Source organism: Delphinapterus leucas, chromosome 4, assembly GCF_059928025.1.
Source record: "Delphinapterus leucas isolate spDelLeu-1000000601 "Yukka" chromosome 4, BTC_Dleu_Yukka2, whole genome shotgun sequence".
Classification (NCBI taxonomy): Eukaryota; Metazoa; Chordata; class Mammalia; order Artiodactyla; family Monodontidae; genus Delphinapterus; species Delphinapterus leucas.
The window spans coordinates 98,320,191-98,347,572 of record NC_143132.1 but is presented as its reverse complement, the minus strand read 5'-3'; the positions used below and the strand labels follow the sequence as shown (position 1 = coordinate 98,347,572).

Below are 27,382 nucleotides of genomic sequence, written 5' to 3'. Positions count from 1 at the left end.
AAACTGTAAAAAGCTATTTGCCTAGTTCATTTTCTTTTTCTTTTTGTCACAGAGGTTCTCCAGATTACATGGCTTTTAATCATAGTAGCATATTGCAGCACATTTTGCTCTGAAATGCTTTCCTTGTGACAGTTGTATATTTCAGAGTCTGCCTGAATACTTTAATCTGGGTTTTTTTTTTTTTTTGAACTAGGGTCAATAAAATGGAGTAATTACCTTCTATTCTTGTTTGTTTTGTTTTGTTTTCATGGTTTGCTGATTTACTCATGATTTGGGGATTTTATTTCTGTGATACAAAATTCCTTTTTGAAAAGAAATGGCTGGAAAGAATTCTCTTCATAGCTTCAAGTTCAATCCTACTGAGTGCTACTACTGATAAGCCTAAGTGACTTATCAATGTATATACTCCAACACTCCCTCCCATACTCTCACCCACTAGAGGAATATATAGGGGGACAGATCTTAGAAAAACAGCTGCTTTTCGATTGTCCTCAAGTAGATCAGGTAAGTATTAGAAACAGCAAGGAGCTTAGAAGAAAGAAAAAGCAACAGTAGCCACTAAATTTAGCAGCCATGGTAAGGATGGGATTTTATATCTTTGCTACATCACAGGAGAGTCTGTTAATCCACATAGCTGATATGACCCTGTGAAAATGATTTTAGGGGGAAAAATGGGTACTAGGGTATAGTTAGTTAGGCTTGGAAAAGATTGTGTTTGCCCTTGTTATTTCTGATTAAATAGATCATCCTGAATCAGAGTCTCAGATTCTCTCTCAGACTCTGCTACTGATTCATTCTGTGAAATTGAATACTTGCTGTCACTGGGTCGTTTCCCCCATGTAATAATTAATAATAATACTGGCAATGAAGTTCTTTCAGGGCCTTTATCAGAAGATCTTTTTGAAAGGGTTTGATTGGGAATCAGTTAATAATCAAGTAAGTGAGATAGAAAATAAATACCAAAACAGTCGAAATTCAGATGTACTTTGAATCCCAACTATTTATAGGTCTTCTGCTTTGAAGTATCAAAAAGGATAGAATCTCATTAGGAATGAATGAGTCTGTGGTATTAAAGTACTGGATTTTTCACCTGTTTCCAAGATATGGATCTTTTTTATTGTGTCAGTGAAAGAGATTGGCTTCCTATAACATTTGAGAGTAAGAAAACCATGTTTTTTTTTAAAAGGAAGAAAATCATTGGCAGTGTATGGCACTTAAGTATTTGTTACCTTGAACTCTTGACACATTTTAAATTGGTGTTCACATTAAATCGCAGATAATCTGAAGACTTCTTGTACATTACTGGTGTTGAAAATGTTCATCATATGACAGTTTACAATTTTATGTGAAGTACTACCTAGGTTAAAAGCATATTATTCTGTGCTTGATTTTTACTCTTTGCGTATGGCTATCAGAGTATGCATGTGATGAGAAAGAAGAAAACCAATGGAGTGCAGAATGTCTCTCAAGTGGAAGATGCTCATGAAATTAGTGTTCTTTAGCTGAAAGACTTGGTTAATTTCAAATTACAATATACTTTGGATTTTTTTAAAAATTTATAATTCTAACTCTAAGCCTATTGAGTAAAAATAATTGAGTGGCATGGGTTTCTCTTTCTAACAGGAGGATTCACTGATGCATGCAGTACAAAAGAGCAAGACGTAAAGGTTCAAGATCAAATGGTTTTTGGGGGGCGGCAGTGGGGGAGAGGTGGCATACAAGGGGGCATAGAAATGAAGAAACCTGTTTGAGACACATACCCTTAGCAAGAGAGAAAGAGATTTGACCTTTTTTTTTTGTTGAATGCCTGTAAGTGATTTCATGACCTGTTTTCCCAGTTATTAATTTCTAGAGGCTTATACCCATAGTGGGAGACAGTACTTTCCTACATTGTCATTTTAACTGGAGTCAGACTGACATTAATTCATTAGGTTTTGAATAATTATGGGTTACTGAAGCAAAGTGAAAAGGATCCTGCATGTATACATTCACTTCTAAGTGAAACTTAATATTATTTGGATATAATATTAAAAGTAAAAACTGAGGTTTTCCCCCTTAATAGCAAAGGTACTTGAACCAGACACTAAAGATGAGCAGGACCCTCCCCTCCCAGCCCCTGCTGCCTTTTAAATTCATCTCCTAAGGTTAAACAGGCTTTGGGGAGCAAGATTGTTATACAAAGGTAAAGATTTGTTTCTGTCTTATTTTCAATCTTATGTCTAATGTTTTCAGAATTTAGTCCTTAAAGTCTGGATCAGTGTGTTTTAAGTTAACAATGATTAGTTCCTAGACACTATGCTTCTTTCCTATCTCCTATTTGTTCTCAGCACCTTATATAATGCTCAGCAGAAAGAACTTGCCCTATAACCTTACTGAATTAGAAGTGGGGACCAATACTTCTTTAATGTATGCATTGATACATCTTGCACTTTGACAAACGAGAGTCAGTTGCCCTCACAGAATAAGTACTATACATTAGGCCTTCTGAGAATGACCTTGTGCTGGTTAACCTTTGCAAAAGTGTTACTTGAGCCCAATTTGATTCAGACTATGTGGACTGCAAAGACTTACCTACAACTTCATGTGCCAACATTTCTAAATTCTTCCAGAGATAGGCAGTTATAGGTAAGGAAAAGGGTTCTCCCACCAGTGATACTCAAGGTCTGCATTCTACAGCCAAGGAAGCCTGTGGCTCACCACTGTTTACTTCCAGTAAGATACCTTTGTAGAAGCTTATCTAGGAAAAGCATACTTTATTCTATAAAAATTGAATTCGCTCTTCCATTTTTCTAATTGTTCTTTAAAAAAAAAAAAGAGCCAGACTCATTGTATTTAAGCACATGTGGAATTTGGCATTTATTCCAGAAACAAATTAATCTGATTAATGTTAGAATTAAGAATTCAAATGTGATTTTTCTTGTATTATTATTATAAGACCTGGAGAATTCTAGTTAATTGTAAATAGTTCTTTAGTAGTAAATTTAATAATAGCAGATATTTAACTGTCATTTGTTTGCTTTTTAATATGCCTTTACTAGCATGCGATAGATACACTTTGGCTTAGAACTGATGTTTGATTAATCTTCCTTCTTCGTGGTTCGTTGGCGTTACTCTAAATGCTTAGCATAGTGCCTTGTATAGAGTTAGGTGAGTTCCTGTCTTCTTCACCAGATGCTTAGTATCTTCAGAATTAAGACTGAGTTTCATTTATCTTGGTATTTACTTTGAGAGCCTTACACATAATAGTTTAACAGTAACAGTTATAGTTGACAACCTGTAAAGAAGCATCATTTTACATTTTTCACAAGTACACCTAGAAAACTGAATTTTTTTAAACATGTCTTTTAGCACTAAATTCAGCCCTCTGCCCACAACAGTTGCTTATATTGAGCTAAATATAAATATCACTGTATTTTGTTGGATTTCTGAATGGAGTAAACATTGCTATTAACTACAACCTTGCATGTGTGTATACTTTAAATGTAAATTTATTAATTCAATGCCATTTGAAATTTGTGTGGTCTCTCCTTGTCTCTAGAACTTTGCTGACTTAAAGATGTACTTTTAAGTAACATTCCATACTATGTGTATATACACACACTTTATGACTTTTTTTCTTGACACATAGAGACTTAGAGAAAAGTATATAAACGTAACATGAGGCTTTATCTTAACTAAAACTTAACTGCTCTTGAATGTTCTGTTTTCAGTGAAATGGTTACAATGGGAGACCTTATTCAGGCTTATTAAATCTAAATTATTCAGGTATTTGTCATCTTTGAGCCAGCATGGGGAAGAGATGAGTTCTGAGATTTGGCATTGGCAGTACTCAGTGCTGACCTTCCATACAGCATAGCTGATGAAGTGTGCATGGGACCTCCAGCTCTAGCCAGTGCTTCAAGGCCCCCTTCTGGTTCAGCCTAGGAAAGGAGCCTTCTGAGCACACAGCTCATAATTTTAGTGTGAGAAGAAAGGCAGATGGAATTTACTTTGATTTAATAACCTCATTTGCCTAAGTGTATTGTTTTTCCCAGATATACCAGAGTTCCCAGTAACAGTAACTCAAGTGTCAGAAAGTGATTTCTATTGCACAATCTAGCAATTCAGTGAGTACCTGTCAACCTGTAGTCTATTTTCCCCTTAGTGTCTTAGCTTCTTTTGAATGGACCCGAAAGAGCTCACCAAGATACTTTTGATATTTTGCCAATATTGGATTGCTTCTGCCATTTTCTTGATAACCTAAATTTTGTTCTGAGCCTAAGTTTTATTTGAGGTCTTTTAATCCTATGTAACTTGAAGAGTTAATTTTATTGTTTTTTCATCTTTTAGTAGTATGCTATAAATACTGTATTATGATGTATAATTTTTGCCACTCACTTGAATTAAATCAATTATCAGAGCATTTAATTGTTGTGTACTTCACAAAGCAATTTAAAATCATTGAAGTAATTAATGTTTTTTAGATACATTCAGCCTTCCAGTTAAGAAACCTTCACATAGTATCCTAAATCTCTTGTTCTATGTCTAAGGCAGGTTAAATTGGATTTATACCATACGTCATTTGACGTATAATAACTGGATGAAATTTATACAATTCCAGTATTCTGATAGCTATGTAACAATGGTATAATTTTTGTCCTTGCTAAGTCGGGGAACTTTTAAAAATTATATTGTGAGGTATTGAGCACAAGGTATGTTAAGCCAGAAAAGTAACTTTTTCTGTATTTCAGAGTTTTTGATTTGTTCTTTTAAAAATAAAACGTCAATAACAAAATTATGAAGACCTAATAATAACTATTCATTTTTTAATATAACAGATTTTGTTAATAATTATTAATATGAAATTAAACATTTTGAAAGAAAGAAATCCTGTTGTCCAAGGTTATCTTCAAAGCTAATTTTTACTCACATTATGTGGCCCAAAAGTAACTGACAATTTAAAAAGTAGTTTTCAAGTATGTATCAATTAGAAATGCTTTCAGCTGCAAGTTTTATGTACAATGACATAAAATAATAGGGATTTATTTTTTCCAGGACAAGAAGTCTAGAGGAAAGCGGTTGTGTCCTTTTTGTTTAGAGGCTTAATGTTGTCAGGGTGTTGTCCTCACAACACCTTGTGCCTGATGCAAGATGGATGCTTCTGCAGATCGAGACATCATATTCTAGTTCAGGGCAGGAAGAATGAGGAAAGGCTTGTGCCTACTGAGTATTTCTCTTTTAATCAGGAAGTAAAAGCTTTCCCAGTGACCTCTAGCAAATGTCGACTGTGGACTTACTGGCTCATGGCATGTAGCTGTCCCTATTTTTAAGGGATGTTGAGATATCAGGGACTTTGGGCCTTGGTGGTGGATGAAGCAGGGGAACAGTGGTTCGAGTGTGATTTTGGGGTAACCAGTCCATAGTTTCAGCCATAGTCTGATAATTAAAACCATGCTAACTTTAAATTGTATTCCTTCTCGTTCCGACTGATGTTTATGTTTCCTGTTTGTTCATTTGTTTGTTTGTTTTCTCTGGGTTAGAAAACTCTAACCTTCTTACACCAAGTTTTCACTTCTGTGACTACCAAATTTCAAGTCTCTGGGCAAAGGTATTTCTCAGAGACTGACGGCATCTCTAGTTAAAAGACCCTGTAGCCCATACCACATATAATACTTGTCCTGTACTTTTCATTACAGATGTATTCAGTAACACTTGAAAGGACAATTCTGTTTTAAATCTGCTTTGAGCCTCAAGGTATCAAAGTATCTTCTTATAGACTGAATTAAAAATATGGGTATAATGTAAATGAAAGAACAATTGAATATTAAAAAAATCTTAAATGCTATCTGCCCAAAAAAGCCACAAAGCCATTGTTTCATAGAAAGGAACTCATTCTAAAAAATTTTAATCCTGGAAAATGGTGTTATTACCCATTTCTAAAATGTGAAAAATATTATCAACATCTATACCTTGATTATTACCTAAATTATTACTCATTCTTAGAATAATACATCACGGACTTATAGTTTTGATAAATTAGGATTCCTTGAGATAGGAAAGTCTGAGAAGAAAATTGAAACTGAGAAAATGGAAACAAATATTTTTTCTACTTTAAAAAAACTCATAATCAAAGATGTTGACCATAGAACCTTGGCTATACAGCAGTTGTCTGCATTTCCATATCAACATCTTTATTGTCCAGTTTTTACATTTCTATTATGTGAACTTAGATGAATGGCTTTATAGAGGCAAAACTCTCCAGATATACTCAAGTAAATTTCTAAACTACTGTAATCTGTAGCATGGGGTTGGGTGTTATAGAGAGATACAACAAAATATTGCGATATGTAAAATCACTAAACTCCTTGGCATAAGCTTTTGTCAATATAGTTAACAAAAGAAGGCGTCACAAGACATATATATATATATAAACAAGGATATATGATTTAGGATGATGGTATTACAACAGTTACTATGGTAGATGTCCAGAAGCAGAAGAAGCAGAAGAAATTGATCTATGTGGTAATTAGGGAAGGCTTTGAGAAGTAGGCCAGTGTGGTGTGCTGGTAAGAGCAGGGGACCACAACCAATGGCCTATGGCACACTACCTTTTTTTGTAAATCAGATTTCTTGGAACACAGCTATGCGCATTCATTTACATATTGTTAAGACTGCTTTCTTGCTACAACAGCAGAGTTGAGTCACTGTGGCAAAGCCCATGTGGCCCACAAACTTAAAGTATTTCCTATCTGGCCCTTTAAAAAAAAAGTTTGTCAACCACTGGTTAAGAACGTGGTTTCTGTTGTCATGCAAAACTGGGTTCAAATTTGGCTTTGTAATCTGTAACTTCACTCCAGGGATGTTTATACTGATACACGGAGATTTCACATACAGTGCATTGTAATACCTGGTGTGTATTATATGCTTATTAAATGTTATTTTATTAAATGTTAGATTTTATTTTATTATGATTTATTATTTTAAGTGAACTATAACTTTTAATTCAAATGGGGATTAGAATCTCTAAATTTAAGTACTCCCTACCCCTACAATAAAAGTTCAAGAAACTGGGAAGGGTATCATCTTATTGTAAGAAATTTTCAAGAGTTGCACAAAATATTGTATAGGGACAATGATATTGATGTAAGAGCCAAACAACATAAATGTACTGAATAGTAAAGCCCAGACTTTAAAATACAATTAATAAAGACTGAATAGCATATTAAATATTGTAGGAAGCCATGATAGTCAATTAAAAGCGAAATTAAGATACTTTATTAAAACTTAGAGCAAAATGATATTTAAAAGTGAATATAATAAAGAGGAGACATCACTGCTAGCCTTACAAAAATAAAAGATAGTATTAGGGAATACTATGAAAAATTATATGGCAATAAATTAGTTGACCTAGGTGAAATGGACAAATTAGTACAAAAACACAAACTATCAAAACAAGAAGAAATAGAAACTCTGAATATAGACTCAAAAATCCTTATATCAAATCTGGCAACAAATAAAAATTATATACCATGATCAAGTGGGATCTATTCCAGGAATGCAAGGTTGGTTAAACATGAAAATCAGTCAGAAAATCTATTGATATACCATATCAATAGAACAAAAGACACATGATCATCTCAATAGATACAGAAAATCATTTGATAAAATCCAACAGATTTTCAGCGTGAAAACATGAAACTCAACAAACTAGGAATAGAAGGGAACCTCCTCAACTTATAAAGGACATCTGCAAAAAACCTACAGCTAACATCTTTCCTAATGGTGAAAGACTGAATATTTCTCCTTAAGATCAGGACATAAGCCTAATAGAATTGGAGAAAAATAGGTCTACGCAAGAACATGTACAAAAATGTTCATAGCAGTGTTATTCATAATAGCCCCAAAATGGAAACAGCCCAGTGTCCATTAATAAATGAATGTATAAACAAAATGTTGTATAGCCATGCAATAGAATATTATTTAACCATAGAAAGGAATGAAGTACCGATAGATGCTACAACGTGGATGACTCTTGAAAATATGCTAAACAAGAAAGTCAGACACAACAGGCCACATTTCATTTTATATAAAATATCCAGAGTAGCCAAATCCATAAAGACAAAGAGTAGATTAGTGTTAAGGGACAGCGGGAATGGGGAGTAACAGCTAATGGTTATGGGGTTTCTTTCTGGGGTGAAATGTTCTAGAACTAGATAGCGGTGGTGAGTGCACAGCTTTCAAAAACCACTAAATCGTACACTTTAAAAGCGAACCTGTAAAAAGTGTAAGTGAATGTAATATGAAATGATTTTAAAAAACATAAAGAAGAGTTATAGAAGATTGAATTATAAGGAACCCAGATAAACCCAGAACTAGCAGATAAAAGAAAATACTCTCATTTTATATCTTTTGTCCTCAGAACACCAGGAAAAATTAATGGAGACCGCAGTCTAGCCACACTTTGGTAAAGTTGTTTTGTTTTGTTTTTTCATTTTAAAATGAAGGGGAAAAAGAACCTAAAGAACTCCAAACAGATAAAAAATAAAGGGAGTGAAAATATCAGCTTGTGATCAGACTTCTCTTCTGTGGCATTTAATGACATAAGGAATAATGGAATAATGTCTATGGAATTGCAGTGGAATAAGTTTACGATTCAAACTTGCTTTTCCAGCTGAGCTAGCATTCAATATGCATAAGAACAAAAGAATGATCTTCTCAGCCATACAAGGGCAGACATACACACACCACCACCGCTGCCAACGACAACAAAAAATGCATACTTTGCTGCCCAAATAATCAAAATCAAGAATTCAAGTTTGAATTCAAGGAACTATAAAATGATGAAACAAATGGCATTTAAATAAGTTGTTCCTATTTTGTTTTTAAACAATTCAGATGTTAAAAATAATTCTTATAAGGTGCCTTATGGTAGAAAAAATAATAATATTCTGGGTCCAATACCCCAGGTCACTTCAAAAACACAGAGAGAGATGTATAAGAAAGAATATCACATGCCTAATTTTACAGATTGTGGAGTCAGTAAACGTTTTATTCTTCACATTCATAGAAAAATTATATTTAAGAAAAAAGGAAAAATGCGATCAATGCAAAAAGAAGAATAAGAAGCATGACAAAATGCTAAACAAACGTATTGCAATTATCAGTAGTTTTAGTCTCTTATTGAAAGGTAGAATCTGCCATGCTGGGTGGAAAACAAAAACTATTAAGTGTTTTAGAGACAAAGCTAAGCAAAATAATATCAGTTAAAGTAGAAGGATGGCAGTGCAATAATAGACAAAAATAAATTTTAAAGTGTAGGTGGCATATTTGTAAGATGACAGAATTCAAAGTAAAAAGCTTTAGTCTGGTCAAAAAGGATAATTTATATTGGTAAAGATGTAATCCACACTGAAGCTTTAATAGCCATGAATCTGTTTGTACTGGTCATATAGAATTAAAATACATAAAACAATCTGAAAAAGAAAACATGGCCTTTGGTGTCAGATTTGGATTCAAGGGAAACATGCAAATAAACATGTGATGTTAAGAATAAGGAAAGGACAAAAGTGGACTTGGGAAGAAGCAGAAGTGATGACAGTGGCCCAGGGGTGATAGCAACAATGATGTAGATTCAAGATTTGGGATACGGAATCCACAGTTCTTGTCCCTTTATTAGCTCTAGCCCAAGGATTACAAAACAAGTCAGAAGTCAGCCCACAGGTATGTGTGTGCGCGCGCATGCGCGTGTGCATGTGCGTGTGTGTGTGTTTAAATGCCAGTTCTCCACAGTCACCGCCATTCTCTATTGTCTTATATTGAGCTTGTTGGGGCCATTTGCCTTGCCCCTGCCCGCCCCCCACCCCAGCCTCTGTAGGCATTTCAGTGTGTGAACCCTGGGATGAGGTAAGGGAGATGGCTAAGGAAAAATGGCTAAGAAAGTTGTGAGTCTGAGTAATAAGAGGAGAATGAATAATTGTAGTAGTTCAAAAAGTAACAATTGGGCTTCCCTGGTGGCGCAGTGGTTGAGAGTCCGCCTGCCGATGCAGGGGACACGGGTTTGTGCCCCGGTCCGGGAAGATCCCACATGCCACGGAGTGGCTGGGCCCGTGAGCCATGGCCGCTGAGCCTGCGCTCCGCAGCCGGAGAGGCCGCAACAGTGAGAGGCCCGCGTACCGCAAAAAAAAAAAAAAAAGTAACAATTGTGTACACTTAAAAATGTTAAGATGGATTTTTTTTTACCACAATAAAAAGTAAGTTTAGAAACCTAAAAAATGTAGTAACAATTATAAATCAGCTGAAGCATTTAAATCTGTTTGTCTTGTGTTCACTCACCTGCATTCAGCTTGCTTCATTTTATAATAAAAAGTAATGGCTTACTGAGACATTGATACATCACTATGTAAAAATTGTCCCCTTGCTTTTAGATTAAGGAAGTCAACTTTAATTAAAATACTGTCTCATTTCCTCTTTTCAGTCTTAAAATTTTTGTAGTTGCTCTAGTTTACTTTCATATCACCTTCCTTTTTCTGTCACCCTAATTGGAAAATTTTAGTTTTGGGTTTGACACCTGCTTCTTAACTGCCACAAAACATATTAATTATGCTTGTTACTGTTATAGAAACATAATGTTCAGCTAGCTAACTAGCATGAATAATCCATCACTAAGAATCATTAACTATAGTAATTGCTGTCTTTAAACAAGTAAAGACAGTCTTCTGATTATGTGGCTGACAACTTAAAACCATAAACCCAGTTTCACCTAAAATATAATAGTGTGCCAGCTGATATTTCAAGAAATGTTTTCTTCTTTCTCCCTTTTAGAATAAGTTGTAAGTGGAAGCCTTTAACAGAAAGATCTCATTTTTCTAATGGATCCAGAATCCCAACCAAAACATACCTTAGAACCCAGCTTTCTAATCCAGCCAAATTTCTTACTGTAAAACTCGCTTTATGCATTCATTAGCCCCTTCAGCCCTTATTCATAGCCTGTTTACTTTGAATAAACTGTTTAATTTGTATGTTTAGCAATGGTTCAATAATATAAACTCTCTCAATATAAATGGGAGGGCGAAAAAGAACAATGGAACTAAAAAAGCTTAGTTATCTGAAAAGTACATGTCTTGAAACCTCAGTGAAGTCCTGTGACACATGAGCCCTAGGACAATGGGAGATGCTCAGTGGGTATTAGTTGGATGAGTGAAGAACAGTGAGTTCAGAGTGACAAAGAGGATAAATAGTTATGTTTCTAGTTTTCTGAGAAAAAAGTAGATTACATGTTTTCTTTAAGTTTCATGAAAATGGTAATAGAAATTTTGGTGCATAAGTAGTAAATTCACATCATTGGCAAAACACCCAGCCAGGACAACTTATTTTCAGAGAAATTAAGAAAACCAAAGTTTTGCTTTTTATATGTATTGTCGCATATATGTATTTATCTGAATATCTAAAATAATGGTTGTTAATGTTGTGATATTTACTTTAGACATGTGCATATGACGGCTATTTACTTTAGACATGTGCATATGACGGCTTTCTCTTTTCCTGGTTGGGTTTAGAAAGCTCTCCGAGAAGTATTATTTCATCAGCACAGTTAGGTGTGGGAAAATAAGAACAGGATGACTGCACACAGAAATTAATGAAACAGAAAAGGCCACATTGAGCAATGGGTTTGCAATCATATGTTCCTGATACTTGTTTGCATATCGTGTAGAGACTGTTATTAGTGTGTGAAGATAAGGTGAAAGCTTTGAGGAGGCGGTGGGTGTTGCGCAGAGGGAGATCCAGAGTACTTTACTGTTTTTTGAGACTAGACTTTTACCTCGACCTGTGCACTGTGCTAGTATGTTTATATACATACACTATCCCCCTTAATTTCTATAATAATCCTATGAGACAAGCACCGTTTTAGTCCCCATTTCACAGATGAGGAAAATGAGGCACAAAAAGTTGTGTAGGTTATCTCATGTATCACCACATAGGACCAAGTTTGCATTTTTTTTTAGCCTAAGCATGGCTTGTATTCATTACTGAAGTGACCAAAATCTTCTGTGTATTTCTATAGACTTCTCCATAGTTACTGCATACCGTTTGTGTCATGCACCTTGCATTCTGCAACTATAAAGTCTCCAGCATTCTTAAAAAAAAAAGAACATTTACAATTATAGGTCTTACCATTTTAAAAATAACAAAAGCAATATTTTAAAATTCTAACTTCAGACAAAACTGGAGGATGTCCAGTGATCATACCAAAAAATCCACTGCGAGGTTACTTTAAATCAGATATCTCAAACTTCCAGCTGGACAGACTGAAATCCTCCCACCTCACCTCATCCCTACTGAGTTGTTTTTGCAGAGTTTATGTTTTAGAAAAAACTTCTATTTCTTTATTTGCCACAGATGCCACTCCCCTCTATTACACTGGCCCAATTCACATATCTGACATCTAAGTTTGTAATCCTGGCTTTAAATCATGAGTCGTTGGTAAATTGAAAATATATTGAATTATTAACATGTTTTTGGAATATGTCTGGTAAAATGAGAGAGACCTGTGATTATACAGAGTAACTCAAGCTATATGAGAATAGTTTTTCAAAGCATAGTCCCTACAAACTAAGGTTAGATTATAGAGCTGTCAACCATGTCTATTAGTCTCCTATTAATGTTTTTTTTCCCTGTAGAAAGAAGCAGGAAGTCAGATTTTTCTTAAACCAGACAGAAAATTTGAGATGTGTCAAATTGCAAGTGCTTACCCTGATGGACGTGTAGATTTCCCAGGGAGTAGTAGTATTGGGGTTGTCAGTAGTCAGAATACAATGATAAATTGTCAGTGGCATTTTCAGGCTGTCAGCTTGATTGACAGGGTAAAATTATTTGGTTAAGTGCTATGCAACATTACCATGTATTATTTGTTGTAATAACTTTTATAATATCTAAGGTAATACAGAAGCTTCTAATGTTAGCAAAAGATTACTCTTCATGTGTGAAAGGGCAACATTTTAGAACTGTATACTGTCCTGTGATACAAATGGATTTTCTTCCAAATTATGTTTGTATAAGATTGAACTTTATAAAAATGCCAAAATTTGACTCTTTTTGACCTACAAAAAAGAAAAAGACAGTTCACATGGTTTAACATAGTACATCAGCTATTCCAACCTAGATATAATTGTTTCAAACTGGGAAAGTGTTTTTCAACAGAAACTAAAAGATGGTTTTGTTTCTAGGCTAATAATAAACACTCATTTTGTCCTTGCTTCCTGCTAGGCCCTGTGCTCACATGGATGATCATTTTCTTGCTCCATCCTCCTAAGTCTTACAAATATTGGAATTTTCCAGAGCTTGGCCGTAGGCAGGCTATTCACCACACTCTCCAGGAAATCTCATCCGTCCTGATAGTCTTAAATGTGCTGACAACTCCCAAATGTCTCTCTATCCCAGACCTCTACTCTGAACTCTAACCTCATTCATCTAACTGTACTTCCTTGCCTCTTCAAGTGAATATCTCATAGGCATCTCAGATTTACCTATCCAAAACAAAATTTCTGATCTCCCTCTCTCAGTCCTCTCTGTTCTTAGCTCAACCTCTGCATCTTGGTGAAGGGCACCTCCACCCACCTTTTTGGTCCAGGAGAAACCAAGGAGTTGTCCTTCCTTTCCATTACCTATGTCCTATTCAGTCTCTCTTATGTAAGAATAGAGACTCTGTCTACTTCTTTTCTATCTCCATTGTAGACACCTTAATCCAGCCACTAACTCCCTTCACCTAGATTGTTGCAATAACCACCCAATTTGTCCTTAGGCTTCTACTTCTGGACTCCCTTGAAATCCATTCTGTAAATATCAGCTTCTTAAATTGTTCTGCATGTAGGAGAGAATGCAACATCCTTGCTGCCTACAAGACCCTGTATGTCCTGGCCTCTACCTACGTAAGCCAGCCTCTTCTCTCCCTTTTGTTCAATGATTTCTGTCGGTTCCTCATGGTCACAAAGCTCTTTCCTGACCTCAGGGCTTTGTGCTGTTCCCTCCACCTAGAATACTGCTTTCCTCTTTAACTCTTACTGATCCAGCAATGCTCAGCTTAAATGACACTTGCTCAGAAAGGCCTTTCCCGGTCCTCTCTCTAAAGTAGGCCGCCATGATTCTATCATATAGCACATTGTAATTTTTTCTTCATTGCACTTAGCGCAGTTTGCAACTAGACATCTATATGTATGTTTATTTGGTTAATATAAACGCCATAAGGCAGGCACCTTGTGTACTATGTCCAGGGCCCAGTACATAGTAGCTGCTATCTGCTTAAAGTGAAAAACAATCTATCTTCGATGTTGGTGCTTGAAGAAAGCCAGATTGTTCAGAAGAGGAGGCAGTGATGAGGGGCCTCTGGAAGTGTGTTGTATAATATGTGAAACATGGACTGGTCTCAAATCTCATCTTCATTTGGGGTGAGTTAACTCAACTTTTCTGAGCCCCTAGATTGTAAGCTTTTGAAAACGTATACTTTGTCTATTTTGTTCACTGCTGCATCCCAACAGTGATAAGAAAAGTCCCTGGTGTATAACAGATGCTTAATAAATATTTGTTGAGTGGATAAACTTCTGTTTCTTCTTTTGCAGAGTTCCTTTCTAGTGACACTCTGAGAGGGTTAATAAAAAAAACATAGGAAGTACCTAGTACATAGCAGGTGCTCAATAAATGCCGGAAACCCTAATGCCTTTTTCAAATAGTAATTTTGATTTTTTTTGCACAAGTGATTCTCAAAAGCCCTGGGCCCCCATGAATATTGAGAATGGGGAGACAGTGAGGCAGGTGCATTAGAATAATTTCTGTAGTGTTTTTCAAACTCCTTGCACTTGCACCTCACCTCCACTGCTTGCTAAAGAGTGGCTATTTTTAAGTATATTATATTCCTCAGGTGTGTTGAGGCAAAGGTTGAGAAACACATGTCTAAATCTTGCCTAGAACCAATGTCACTGAAATAATAACTGATAAATGAAGCCTTCATATCAGAGGACTGTCAATTTTAGGCAAAAATATTTTTTGAAAAAGAAAAGAAACCATGCAATGATTGTTTAGTGTTGCTACAAAATGCACATTGAGCGGTAATTTTTAAATAATCAAGTTAGTGAATTACAATATCAAATGACTTCAGTGCTGGAAAGAATCTTAAAGATCAAAGACCAACTCTCCCATTTTACTGATGAAGCCCAAAGCTTTCTCTAAGACCACCTGAAACATTCCAGCTTTTTGAAAGGACCTCAGTTCCACTGAACTGCAAGGTCACTGAAGACAGTGTTTAATTGTTGCTTATATCCGTGGTGTTTGCACAGTGCTAGGAACATATTAAACATTCAGAGTATGAGTCTGTGTGATGAATTAATAAGTGATTTTATGAACAAACATGATCACCTGTCTGTTGCACAGGGATTTGTGTTACACAAATCATATTCAAGGTTGATCTTATCTGTTTTCAAAAAGTTCCCTCTCATTACAGTAGCCTAAACTGGTGGTATCTTAATCTCTCCCCGCACCCTGCCCTTTCGCACTTGCGCGCACAGGGACACACACCCATGAGTTAAAGTTATTGAACTTGTAATTATGGCTTCTGGCTGGCCTCTGTATATCCAGATGATCCAGAGATAGAAATATTTCTTAACACCCTTCTTACCAATTGCCAGGTGGTCAAATCTCCAGCCAGAGTATAGATGTCAGGGGTATCCGGTACCCTGAGCTTCTGTATCCTTATAGGTCTTTTGTCTTTCATTCTTGGAGCTGCCAGGATCTAGATTCAGTACCCTTTGTCCTTTGTACCCCAGACATTTTTTCCTTCTCCAGCTATACATTTTAATTTTTTCTCCTATGCCACATCTCAAAAACAGGCATTTCTTGGGATGAATTGATTTTTAGCAAGGCATTGATCTATGTGAGTTGAACCATCTAAAAAGGCCATAGTAAATCTGGAACAATTTGAGAAATAAAATAAATCATGATAGCAATGGACTGTAATGCATATAAAATAAATACCCATGAGTCCATACTCATACAAATAAGTAACTTGAATACATTACTAAAAATGAGAGAAGGGATAGCTCTTCCTTACAATAGAAGTCCAATTGATGAATGTAGAAAGAATGACAGAAGTAAAAAAATCACCATTTGGCAAACACCGTGTTCATTGTTGCAGATAAGAATAACACATGGATGTTAAAATTAGTGGCCAAAAGTATAATGAGAAATAGGATATTTGCATTGTCTTAATGTATCCACCTATGAGATACTTTTCTAAACATTGGAGGATACTAAGGGGACATGACAACAAAATGCAAGGTGAGAACCTGGATAGAATCCAGGACCAGGAAAAGGACATAAATAGGATAACTGGAAACATTTGAGTAAGGTCTATAGATCAGTTAGTAGTATTATATCAATGTTAATTTCCTGGTTTTGATTATTATGTATCAGTTATAAGTAAGATATTAACATTTGGGGAAACTAAGAGTATATGGGAATACTTTGTACTTTTGTCAACTTCTTTCTAAGTCCAAAATTATTTCAAGACTAAAATTTAAAAATTTAAACTTAAATAAATTAAAAAGTTCTAACATTTTCTAACATTTGAATGGCCCTTTATTTAAAAAAAAATGCTAAGAAATAGGGAAGTTTTTATGATCCTCCCTTGACACAGGAAATAAATGCCCATCATTTCTGTGATTTGCCCAAGGCTACCCGTTATAAAGTCATGTGTCCTGTTAGGTCCTCACCACAGCAGCTTCATTCTCATAGCTACTTTACAAAGAAGGAGAAGGCATTATGATTCCCATTTTATAGACTTGGAAACAGAGTTCCAGCAAGAGTAAAAGATTTACTGCTAGGGAGTGGTGGAATGAGAGCTAAAGTTCAAGTCTTCTCATACTTAATCCAATTTTCCTTTCATTCATATTCCATACATATAGTTATCTCTCTCTTTTACTCAACGAATATCTATTTAGAATTTTCTAGTCAAGGCACTGCACTGAGCACTGTGCATACAAAAATGAAAATTACTTTTTGGAGGCCGCCTTCAATGAGGTGAGCTTTGAAAGAGAAATAGAAGTTAGCCACGTAAAAAAAGCCAAGGACATCATTCTGAGCAGGGGGGGTGGTAACTTGGCCTCTAAAGATGGCAGCAAGAGTACCACAGAACTGGCCTTGAGGCCCAGCATCCTTACAGTTCCTTTTATTCACTCCTCTGTAAGCATTTAGTGCCCATCTACCAGTGAAAGGCCACTTACAGACTGCGGTTTAAAAGTAAACTTTATTTTCTTCACATTAGCTTTGCTTTGGAAATTGTTGTAGAATTTACTTGCATTCTGCTTCACTGGAAAGCTTAAGTTAGTCTTGTTGCCCGTATATCTCTGTGGTCCAGCTGGCTGGCCTCAACAGTTCCTCTGTGCGGTGCCATCAGTCGGACCTTACCAAAGTTATAATGGTACTGGAGAAGGGTGGCTGGATAACTGATGTCAAGAGAAGATGTGCCTGCTTGGCACCAGGGCAGCAGAAAGCAACTGACCAGAGAACAAGTGTGGCCTCCAATCCTCTCACACTAGGTTCCTGGGTTGAACATACTATCTCAGCTTAAATTCTCCAGCTGGCAACAGGAGATTCTTCAGTTCTGGTAGCTTGGCTCCAAATTGTGTGTGTGTGTATGTGTGTGTGCATGCTTTTGACTATTTTACAACCCTTAACTTGCTAACCCCCCCCTTTTTTTTAATTACAGTAATTTTCAAATTTTTATTTATTTACTTTTTGTTGTTGCTGTTTTGGCTGCACAGCATGCGAGATCTTAGTTCCCCAACCAGGGATCAAACCCATGCCTCCTGCCGTGGAAGCATGGAGTCTTAACCACTGGACCGCCAGGGAAGTCCCAACCTGCTAAACCCTTTAAGTGAAATATCTCTCTTCAATGTATCTAATCTGGCCACACATCACGCAGTTCAAATTATCTGAGTTTGCCTTTCCTTCACTAGTTTCACACATGTGCTCAGATTAGTCCAGATTAGTCCATGAGGGGGATGAATTCCACATTGTGGGAACTTAAGGCATTAAACTCTTAGATTCATTCATCACAATTCTGCAAATAACTGTAGCCAAGTTCAGGGAGAGTAAAACCCGATGATTATTCCCTGCATGGTGGATAATCTTGGATATTTAGCTTTGGAGTGCCGTTGTTTTGGTGGCATATGTAATATATGCATCTGTATTTGAGCAAAGATGTAATACTAGTACAGTAGCTACTATCGATGCACAATTAGGGCAGATGAACTCTTTGCTTGTACAAGAACCCTCTTCAACCTGACCTGGAGGGGGAGAAGACAATATGCCTTTTATATGGTTTATTCAGTTGTGATCTTTTGTTCTGAGCCTGTCTTCAAACAGTGGAATGATAAACTTTTGGGATCACAGGTGTTGTTAGGTTTATCCATTGCAAGGCTAGCCACTGAGTTGCAAGAGCTTTGAGACTTTAAGAATCGAGATAACAAGCTGAAAATTCACTAATGCTGATTTCAGTTTGTTAAACCATTCATTGGCCCCAGGTTGAAAATTTTATGGGCCTCTACTTTATGGCTGAGGAATTTGCCCAGATTCTCTGTTAATAAAACTAAATTCCCCATTGTATCAGTTTCCAATTGTATCATCAATTGTATTGACATAAAAACTTCAAGCCATGTCAGCCTTACGGATTTGACTGATATGGTAGGGTGGAGGAACGATGAGTAATACCTTTATTATCTGACTTATGTATGTCTTTAAATGGTATGCTATCTTTCAACCAAAATTACTTGTTTTTCATTAACTCTCCAACACTTGTATATTCTACTGATGTCCTAATTTCATGACATTAGAGTGGTTTCTGTTGCATAAATGATAGCTTGCCTTGCTTATAAAATGTGCTTCGACACACTCAATGTCTTCTTCAAACCTATACTGCATTGATTACATCTGGCAGCCCTGTATGGTGAAACTTAGTTATGACCCTTCCAATTAAATGATGGTTGGAAACCCACCTCTGCGGTACAGCTCAGTGATCTACTAAATTTCTCAGTGACATTCAGAACATGAAATAATTTTGAGAGAATATATTTGCAATACAAACGGGAGCAGACGAGAAGGTTTTCAGTGTGTATTAATTTATATTTCAAGTCATTACTTGTACAGTTTACTTCCCAACCTAATTCTAACCAAAGATGAGTAACACTGCATTGGCAAAAGTATGTGCATAAGATATTTTCGTATGCTTAAGCAGAAATATCAAGTACGGTGCTTATGTATGAGTAGATTTGCAGTGAAAGATGTTCTTAAGGCAGGTTTTCTACACCTGCTCCCAGCCTTGTTCTCAGCTAATGAACCTGCATCTTATTTCGTGGAGAAAAGGGAACCCATCAAAAGACTTGCGCAACCTCCCACTACCACAGTGGCTCTGTACCTACCACCTAATAGCTCTGTACCCATATACTTTAACTTTTCTCCTGTTTCTGTAGGTGAATTGTCTGTGCTTCTAAGGCCACCCCCTCCCTGTGCACAGGTCCTCAGCCTTCTCACCTCACAATCCGGCTCCTGTAACGCCCTTCTCTCCTGAATCATCAATTCCCCCTTCTCCCCTGGAGCATTACTACCAGAAAACAAGCATCCTGTTTTTTCTCCTACCTTAAACAAACAAGCAAACAAAGAAAACTCCCTTTTTTTTTTTTTTTTTTTTTGGCTGTGTTGGGTCTTCGTTGCTGCACAGGCTTTCTCTAGTTGCGGAGAGCAGGGGCTACTCTACTGTGTGGTGCATGGGCTTCTCATTGCGGTGGCTTCTCTTGTTGTGGAGTAGGGACTCTAGGGCGCACGGGCTTCAGTAGTTGTGGCACGTAGGCTCAGTAGTTGTGGCTCGTGGGCTCCAGAACGCAGGCTCAGTAGTTGTGATGCACGGTCTTATTTGCTCTGCAGCATGTGGGATCTTCCCCGACCAGGGGCTCGAACCCGTGTCTCCTGCATTGGTAGGCGGATTCTTTTTTTTTTTTTTTTTTGGTAGGCGGATTCTTAACTGCTGCGCCACCAGGGGAGCCCAAAGAAAACTCTCTCTTGACGCACCCCTTCTCCACCCAGCTGCTGCCCGATTTCTCTGTTCTTCCAAAGAGTTGTCTTTGCTCAGTTTCTGAGTCCCCTCTTCCCGTTCTTCGATAACTCACTATGATCACGTTTCACCCCCTCTCCTCTTCACCCTCTCCATTCTATCTGTGTTGGCTTCTTGCTGATCTTTGGACTAAACAGGCACACTCAGTCCTCAGGCATTTGCTTTTGCTGATCCCTGGCCTCCAGCCCCAGGTATCAGTGGTTTGCTTCTTCCTTGAAGACTTTGTTCAAAAAAATCACTTGTTCAGTAAAGACTTTCTAATCATTTTATTTAAAATTGTGATAGTCCTTCACACCCCCTCACTCTCTTACCCCTTATGCTGAGTTTTTTTTTTTTCTTTCCAGGATATTAACACATTCTAAAACACTATAAAACTTTTTATTTTCTAAATAAACTCCATTATAGGGGTTTTTGAGGATTTGAGTGTTTAACCAGCAAAGCTAATGTAGGTCCCCTCTACGACCACATTGAATGTCCCGTGACAAGGAAGGGGCCCGGGTTTGGAGCCAGTGAGTGGCTATCACTGAGTGATCTGAGTTGTCACTCAGATCTCTATCACCTGAGTGGTGTTGGGCTGTCTACCCTCTTCAAGTCGCAGTTTGCTCACCTGTAAGTGGGCACAATATACTTAAATCATTCACTCAGCAAATGTTGAGGACAGTCTTAGACCAAGCAATGGGCTAAGTCCAGCCAGTCCTGAGTGAGACAGATGTAATTCATGGAGCTTGCAGTCTAGGGAGGAGATAGATATTAAACAATAGTCCTAGAAACAAATGTAAACAGTGTTCCTCTCACGCCACCAGTGCCTAGTTTTAACCTCAGTTTTACTGACAGGTATATCCTAGTTGATATCCTACTAACTTGGTTTTCACACTTGATTGTGTCCTGAAATATCTCTTAAAAATACAGGCAACGGAGGCCCGTGTCTAGAATTTCTGATTCAAGAGGCTGGTGATGTGGCCTCCAACCTGCATTTTCACCTCATCCTAGGAAATTCTGATGCAGACCACACACTGAGAAGTGCTGATTTAAAGAAATAGCTTTATCATCTTTCTTTTTAATAATAGGTAACAATAAAAACATTTTAAAGTCATGTCATTTTGAATAAGTTATGCTCTCCCAGAAGCCATTTATTCCAGGACTTTTGCCTCACGTTAATGATATTAATTATCCTTAGAGGCTACACACACACTATCTAATCATACTAGAGTCTCAATCTTAAAATAACTCACCCACCTGAGGGCACCTTTTTTTGCCTAGTAGCTTTATTGCAAAAAACACAAAGAGTTTTAAAATGTCATCCATTTACATGGCTAAAAAGTACAGAATAGCAAAGAGAGCCACAACCAAAAAGAATATTGACCTCAGAGAGCCTTCCTGCCACAGACACTAAGGAAAGCTATCAACAGATGGTGCTGACTGCTGCCATGATTAAGCCTTGCAGATTCAAACGTGAACATAATTTCACTCCGTTGACATAATTATGCTAAGGCAAGTAATTTTGATCTATGACACGTGGCCATGTTCTACAATAAGGGCATAAACCCACGAAAGTATTCCTTTGTAAATAATCATAAGGTAAGTTAGATATTACTCAATTCAGATTGATTGAAGCCTGGAAAATCTGACTTGCGGGTTAAAAACAAAAGCACACCAATGATGATTTATTATTTGTCTTTTTTTTTTGGCTTCTTCTCGTGACTTGTAGGATCTCAGTTCCCCCACCAGGGATTGAACCTGGGCCACAGCAGTGAATGCCCAGAATCCTAACCACTAGGCCACCAAGGAGCTCCCTATTATTTGTCTTTAAACCTACAATAATATCATAGTTAGCTGTGTCCAAGGAAGAGTTTGTTTTCCTGTGTGTCTAGAAAAAGACAATTGAAATGTACCCTAGTAAATATCCCAGTATTTTGTTTCAGATGCCTTATGGTAGTTTACCTAACTGTATGTTATTTGTATCCCTCCAGAATCTACCAAACAGAATAAGTTAATATTTTTGAGATGGTTCAAGGTCATCATCATGAATATCTAACACTGGGTACTACATTAATACCCTGATCGTCATAAGAAATGTGCCTGTAGTAAGTGGTCCTAAGACTTTAAGGCCTTATTGTTATATCTGCATAGTTTAGGCCTTAATATTACTTTTATCAATATGATAAGTAAGTTTGACCATATTTTTATGTGTTTAAGAGCTGTTTAACATTCTTTTGGTAACCTGTCTATTCATATCCTTTGCCTATTTTTCTATAGGATTTTTGTTGGGTTTATTGATTTATAGAGGTCTTGTACAGAACAGGGAACTTATCCCTTAGTCCAGCGGTGCCCAACCTTTTTGGCACCAGGGACCGATTTCGTAGAAGACAGTTTTTCCACGGACATTGTGGGGGATGGTTCAGGTAGTAATGTGAGCGATGGGGAGGGCAGATGAAGCTTCAATGGCTCACGGCCACTCACCTCCTGCTGTGCGGCCTGTTTCCTAACAGGCCGTGGACTGGGGGGGGATGGGGGGGACGGGGGGGGCGGGGTTCTGTAATTTAAGATTTTTCAGTTTGTCACTTGTCTTTTGACTTTTCTCATATGGCTTTTGCTGTGCAGATTTTTATCTTTATTTAGTAAAATTTATTAATCTTTTCTTTAATGGCTCCTGGGTCTTTGTCACACTTAGGCCTTCTCCATTTCAACACTGTGTGTCTAATACATGTGTGTCTAATATATATATTTATATATATGTATACAAATAATAGTACAATATAAATATATGCAACCTATACATATATAATGTATACATATGTGTATATGTATATATGTATATGTTTGTATGCATGAACCATATATATGCATATATATATATATATTTACTTATGAATGTATGTTTTAAAATTCCCATGATTTCTCACTGGAATTTTCAAGTTTCAGTTTTCACTTTTAAAGTTTGGTCCATCTGGAACTTATCTTGATTCAAAATAATAAATTAGAATATTCAACTTCTTTATTTTTTAATACCTGGATATTCTGTTCTCCTAACACGAGTTATCACTTACTGAATAATATCTCTTACCCCACTGATTTGACATGCTAAGTTCTATCGTATACCAAATTATATTTCTCACCATCCCTATTCTAATTATTACAGCTTTTTAATACATTTTAGTATCTCATCACTGTTCTTTTTTCTCAGAGTTTTTCTTGCCGTTCCTGCTTTCTAATTTTTTCTACATAAACTTTATTTTTTAAGAATTTATTTTATTTTTGGCTGCGTTGGGTCTTCGTTGCTGCGTGCGGGCTTTCTCTAGTTGTCTAAATCTTTTTTTTTTTTTTTGCGGTACGCGGGCCTCTCACTGTTGTGGCCTCTCCCATTGCGGAGCACAGGCTCCGGACGCGCAGGCTCAGCGGCCATGGCTCACGGGCCCAGCCGCTCCGCGGCATGTGGGATCTTCCCGGACCGGGGCATGAACCCGTGTTCCCTGCATCGGCGGGTGGACTCTCAACCACTGCGCCACCAGGGAAGCCACAATTGTCTAAATCTTTTTAAACCCATCTGCCTCCCTGCCTCCCACTGCCCTTTATTTCTACATTTTATTTGTTGAAACTGAATCAGTTGTCCTATGGAGTTTCCCGCCATCAGGATCTTGTCAATTACACCCCCACGGTGTTGTTTAACATGTTCATCTGTCCTTATTTTAGGAAGAATACCCCGTAGGAGATTAAGTATTCTATTCTTTTTTCGTCTATTTCTCAGCGACGTTTCAGTTTTTCTTTAGTGTATACCTTCCTTGTTTCTTTATGAGCATATTTCTAGGATTTTTAATGATATAACCTCTAAGAAGAGCAGTTTGGCAACATTGATCAAAATTACGAGTACATGTGTCTTGTGACCTAGCAACTTAACTTCTAGGAATTTATCCTGCAGAGATAATTGCACACCTGTGAAATGATGTATTTCTGAAATTACTCATTGCCTCATTATTTGTAATAGCAAAAGACTGCAATAATCTAAATTCCCATTGGTAGGAGACTAATTAAGTAAATTATAACATGCCCATGCAGTGAAATGCTTTGAAGTTGGTAAAAGAAAAAATTAGGAAGTTCTTTATGTAATGATGGGAAATATTTTCCAAGATATGTTGCTAAATGAAAAAATGAAGTTGCAAACCAGCGTGTGTATATTATGTTCCGTAAGAAAATGGGAAATACATATACTGAATATACATAAGATATTTCTGGAAGATAACATAGGTTGGTTCCACCAGGAGAAGTTGGCTGACTAAGGGACCAGAGAGTGTGGGAAAGAGAATCTTCACTCTATGTCTCTTCATACCTTTTGAGTTTGTACTCTGTGAATGTTTTACCTATTTAATTTTTTTGGCTTAAAAAATTTAAGTATTGTAATGTATTATATAATAGGTTAAGGTCCCAATTAACAAACGTTATGTTTAAAGCCGGTTGTAGCATTATTTGGCACACAGAATTCAAGCAGAGTCAGTCTTGTAGAGGGAATTCCTGCCCAACACGGACAGCATGGCACAGTAAAATTAGCAAGGAATTTGAAGCCTTCAGGCGAAAGTTCAGATCCCTTTTCTATTCCTTAGTAAACTTATGAACATGGTAAAAATATCTTAAACTTACTAGGTTTCAGTTTCTTAATCTGCAAAACGGGGTTACCTTCACCTACCTTCCAGCTTGTTATGAGGATTAGCAATAATTTGTATTACGTCCAGATGGCTGATCCATTATGTTATTATTTCAGCTCTAGAATTCCATGAATTAATTGGTCCCTGGGGAGAAAATTGAGGTCAAGGATATATTTTATGGGAATAATTTTCCTTTTCACTTTGAAACTTAAATATTCCTATCATAGTCTTGAAGTTTATTAGCTTGAACCTAGTCTTCAAGCTCCCAACCAGTCATATGTAGACTCTCAAGCAATCCTAGAAGTGAGAAATCAGGCAACATATCCCATTCTATTTGGGTGGCCTCCCATGCACTTGTCTCAAGGTGAGCTTTGCCTCTCATTGTTTTTCTCACTGGGACTGTAAAACTGTATATTTAAAATTATAGTTCTAAAGCTCTGTTGCAGTGTAAAACCTACGAGGCTCAGGATGCCCATCATTCAGTCATTCTTTGCAAGGCCAATGATGTGAATTTTTTTAAAAAACTAAGTTGAGAGAGCGATTTCATTTTATTCCAATTTACTTACAGACTAAGTCTCATCTGCAAGATAGACTCTGACACATATCTTGGAGTCATAAAAATATACTCTGAAATTTCTCTGACACAACTAGCTTTAACTTTCGACAATGCTTAAGACATGTAAGAGGCAGCCCACAAGTTAACAAAGCGAAAAGCCAGTATCCTTGCCTGCGTTTCACCAGCCTCTTCTGGATCCTTCAGTAGTTAACTCAGAGGAAGAGAGCTGCGCCCTAACAGGTCAGGGCAGTAAGCGCTGGTGCTCACGATATAAGACCCGTGAGAAATCCTTTCCATCCTACCTGTCCAGTAATGGGAAAAGCCTTAAGGTGCTATGCAAGGAGCTTGATGGGGAACATATCCTATCAGTGAGGACTATTAAACTTGGAAGACATTCAGAAGAAACAAATTAAGCCTATATCTCTACAGAGCTCTGAAAAGAAGAGAGGTTGATTACCATTTGGAGTAGTTTAACTCTGCCTTGTGGAGAAGTACACTAGCTCCTTTTATTTTTATTTATTTTTTTGTCTATACGACATTTACATTGGCTGATTTCCTTGATTCATCTTTCTACACACTTCCTAAAGCTGTTACTATAGTGTAAATATTTTTCTGAAAATCACAGGGAAGTGTACCAGAATACTTTCATAGAGCCCTTTATATCTACATACTTATGTTCTACTTGTTTGCCCACACTCAGCAATAAAAACTACAAGTTGCTTTTTCAGTCATTCACAGTGATGAACAGGAAGAGGAAACCAAAGTACTGTTAGAAATCCCCTATTACAGCGTGGCAGGTTTATAAATAGAGTTAACAGGTGGATATTTTCAAAAAGCATTAATACAATGTTAGTCAATATCAGGAAAATTTTGTACTTTAAGTTTATAAGAGTTTAAAAAACAAAGTAGTGAAATTATTTTTTGACATGTTCTTTCTTGCTTTCACTTTTCCCACGGTCTGTAGTCCAGCAAGAGACCATTTAAAAAGGAATGTATGTAACTTAATTTCCACAGGGTACAGAAAGTATGAGCCATGAGGATTTTGTATTTTTTCTTTTAGAGAAAGAGACACTTAATTTAGGTTGGTGTTTTGTATCAGTTGGAGAGTTCCTTCTGTCAGTTTCTAGCGTTTCTAGCACAAGGTGAAGAGAAAAGAATTCCAAGGCAAAATCATAATATTTTTTTCCAGATTTCTTAAATAGGATGCGTTTTCAGAATATGAGATATTGTGACCTCTCAAAACAGTGAAGCAACTGTATGAAATATTAAGTAACAAAGCAGCCTATGAATGTTCTAATCTTTAGCCTGGCACACAATAGATGCTCAGTAAGGAGTAGGTTGAAGCATATGAAGTTGCTGATATCTGACCACTTTGACTTACAAAAATGGCAATTTCACAGGATTCGATATAATACTAATATCCTTCATTATTCACCTTGGTGTCAGAATCCCATGAGCCTAAACTGTCTTACTAAAAGAGCAAGCAGATCTTGGTAATGTTATAGTTATTAGCCAAGATAAGGAAGTGTATTTGTGTGGCCTTAACAGACACTGAGGCAAAGTGAACCTATGCATTTCGCCTCAGGAGAGTTTAGATGTCCCCAAACCCTCACACACAATCTTATAAAACAAGGCAAGAGGGTAAAGCTAAAGGAGCAAAATAACAACAGCCGTGAGGGCAGCACTACAGTGGGGAGAGACAGAGAATCTGAAAAGGAAAGAAAGAAGGAAAAAGAAAGAGAGAGAGGGAGGGAGGGAGGCAGGGAGGAAGGAAGGGAGGGAGGGAGGGAAGAAGGAGAAACAGAAACACTGTAATTATAACCCAAATATAATTTAATAAAAATACAAATATAAATACCTAGTATCTGGGATACTTTGGTGTGTCTGGCCAGGAGTCCTAACCACTACTGTCCTCTATTAGGATATCATCACATTACGGTTGTGTATTTACACTTCTGACTGTAATTATCAAGACAAGTTTAAAACTGGCTTTGAGTGCTCTGAAAGTCTTTCTGTGAGAATTTTTTCTTTAGGTTGGTGCACCAAGTAACTTCTCTG

At 36.9% G+C, this 27,382-nt stretch overlaps 1 protein-coding gene across 1 annotated transcript in view; it reads left to right on the top strand.

Annotated features, from left to right (window-relative positions):
• SERPINI1 (serpin family I member 1) overlaps positions 1–27,382 on the top strand; it is a 67,243-nt gene that overhangs the window by 1,564 nt on the left and 38,297 nt on the right. The gene's annotated exons all lie outside the window — the stretch shown is intronic.